Source organism: Physeter macrocephalus, chromosome 9 (assembly GCF_002837175.3).
Source record: "Physeter macrocephalus isolate SW-GA chromosome 9, ASM283717v5, whole genome shotgun sequence".
Classification (NCBI taxonomy): domain Eukaryota; kingdom Metazoa; phylum Chordata; class Mammalia; order Artiodactyla; family Physeteridae; genus Physeter; species Physeter macrocephalus.
Window position 1 is genome coordinate 37,273,227 of NC_041222.1, and position 2,478 is coordinate 37,275,704.

At 40.7% G+C, this 2,478-nt stretch overlaps 1 protein-coding gene across 1 annotated transcript in view; it reads left to right on the forward strand.

Annotated features, from left to right (window-relative positions):
* Nucleotides 1-2,478, forward strand: part of TRPM6 (transient receptor potential cation channel subfamily M member 6) — a 142,416-nt gene that overhangs the window by 25,105 nt on the left and 114,833 nt on the right.

Genomic DNA, 2,478 nt, shown 5'->3' on the forward strand with positions numbered 1-2,478 from the left:
TCTCATTTCTAATTTTATTGATTTGAGTCCTCTCCCTCTTTTTCTTGATGAGTTTGGCTAATGGTTTATCAATTTTGTTTATCTTCTCAAAGAACCAGCTTTTAGTTTTATTGATCATTGCTACTGTTTTCTTTGTTTCTATTTCATTTATTTCTGCTCTGATCTTTATCATTTCTTTCCTTCTACTAACTTTGGTTTTTGTTTGTTCTTCTTTCTCTAGGTTTTTTCAGTGTAAGGTTAGATTGTTTATTTCAGATTTTTCTTGTTTCTTGAGGTAGGCGTATATTGCTATAAACTTCCCTCATAGAACTGCTTTTGCTGCATCCCATAGGTTTTGGATCGTCGTGTTTTCGTTGTAATTTGTCTCTAGGTATTTTTTTATTTCCTCTTTGATTTCTTCAGTGATCTCTTGGTTATTTAGTAACGTATTGTTTAGCCTCCATGGGTTAGTGTTTTTTACGTTTTTTTCCCTGGAATTGATTTCTGATCTCATAGCAATTGTGGTCAGAAAAGGTGCTTGATATGAGTTCACTTTTCTTAAATTTACTGAGGCTTGATTTCTGACCCAAGATGTGATCTATCCTGGAGAATGTTCCATGTGCACTTGAAAAGAAAGTGTAATCTGCTGTTTTTGGATGGAATGTTCTATAAATATCAATTAAATCTATCTGGTCTATTGTGTCATTTAAAGCTTGTGTTTCCTTATTAATTTTCTGTTTGGATGATCTGTCCATTGGTGTAAGTGAGGCGTTAAAGTTCCCCACTATTATTGTGTTGCTGTCGATTTCCTCTTTTAGCGCTGTTATCCATTGCCTTATGTACTGAGGTGCTCCTGTGTTGGGTGCATATATATTTATAATTGTTATATCTTCTTCCTGGATTAATCCCTTGATCATTATGCAGTGTCCTTCCTTGTCTCTTGTAACATTCTTTATTTTAAAGTCTATTTTATATGATATGAGTACTACTACTCCAGGTTTCTTTTGATTTCCATTTGCATGGAATACCTTATTCCATCCCCTCACCTTCAGTCTGTATGTGTCCCTAGGTCTGAAGTGGGGCTCTTGTAGGCAGCATACATACGGGTTCTGTTTTTGTATCCATTCAGTGATCCTGTATCTTTTGGTTGGAGCTTTTAATCCATTCACATTTAAGGTGCTTATCGATATGTATGTTCCTATTCCCATTTTCTTAATTGTTATGGGTTTGTTTTTGTAGGCACTTTTCTTCTCTTGTGTTTCCCACTTAGAGAAGTTCCTTTAGCATTTGTTGTAGAGCTGGTTTAGTGGTTCTGAATTCTCTTAGCATTTGGTCACTTATCTGTTCTTCTGCCTCAGTTATTCTGCTATTGATTCCTTCTAGTGTATTTTTCATTTCAGTTATTTATTGTTCATCTCTGCTTGTTTGTTCTTTAATTCTTCTAGGTCTTTGTTAAACATTTCTTGTGTATTCTTGAACTTTGCCTCCATCCTTTTTCCGAGGTCCTGGATCATGTTCACTATCATTATTCTGAATTCTTTTTCTGGAAGGTTGCCTATCTCCACTTCATTTAGTTGTTTTTCTGGGGTTTTGTCTTGTTTCTTCATCTGGTACATAGCCCTCTGCCTTTTCATCTTGTCTATCTCTATGTGAATGCGGTTTTTGTTCCACAGCCTGCAGGATTGTAGTTCTTCTTCCTTCTGCTGTCTGCCCTCTCGTGGATGAGGCTATCTAAGAGGCTTGTGCAAGTTTCCTGATGGGAGGGACTGGTGGTGGGTAGAGCTGGGTGTTGCTCTGATGGGCAGTGTTCAGTAAAACTTTAATCCACTTGTCTGCTCATGGGTGGCGCTGGTTTCCCTCCCTGTTGGTAAACAGCCAAACAGGCCTGAGGTGACCCAACACTGGAGCCTACCTGGCTCTTTGAGGGGGCTAATGGCAGACTCTGGGAGGGCTCACACCAAGGAGTACTTCCCAGAACTTCTGCTCCCAGTGTCCTTGTCCTCGTGGTGAGCCACAGCCACCCCCCGCCTCTGCAGGAGACCCTCCAACAGTAGCAGGTAGGTCTGGTTCAGTCTCCTATGGGGTCACTGCTCCTTCCCTCTGGGCCCGATGCCCACACTACTTTGTGTGTGCCCTCCAAGAGTGGAGTCGCTGTTTTCCCCAGTCCTGTCAAAGTCCTGCCGTCAAATACCGGTAGCCTTCAAAGTCTGATTCTCTAGGAATTCCTTCTTACGTTGCCAGACCCCACGTTTGGGAAGCCTGACGTGGGGCCCAGAACCTTCACTCCAGTTGGTGGACTTCTGTGGTATAAGTGTTCTCCAGTTTGTGAGTCACCCACCCAGCAGTTACGGGATTTGATTTGATTGTGACCGCACCCCTCCTACCATCTCATTGTGGCTTCTCCTTTGTCTTTGGATGTGTGGTATCTTTTTTGGTGAGTTCCAGTGTCTTCCTGTCAATGATTGTTCACAAGATTTTTTTTTTTTTTTTTTTTTTTTT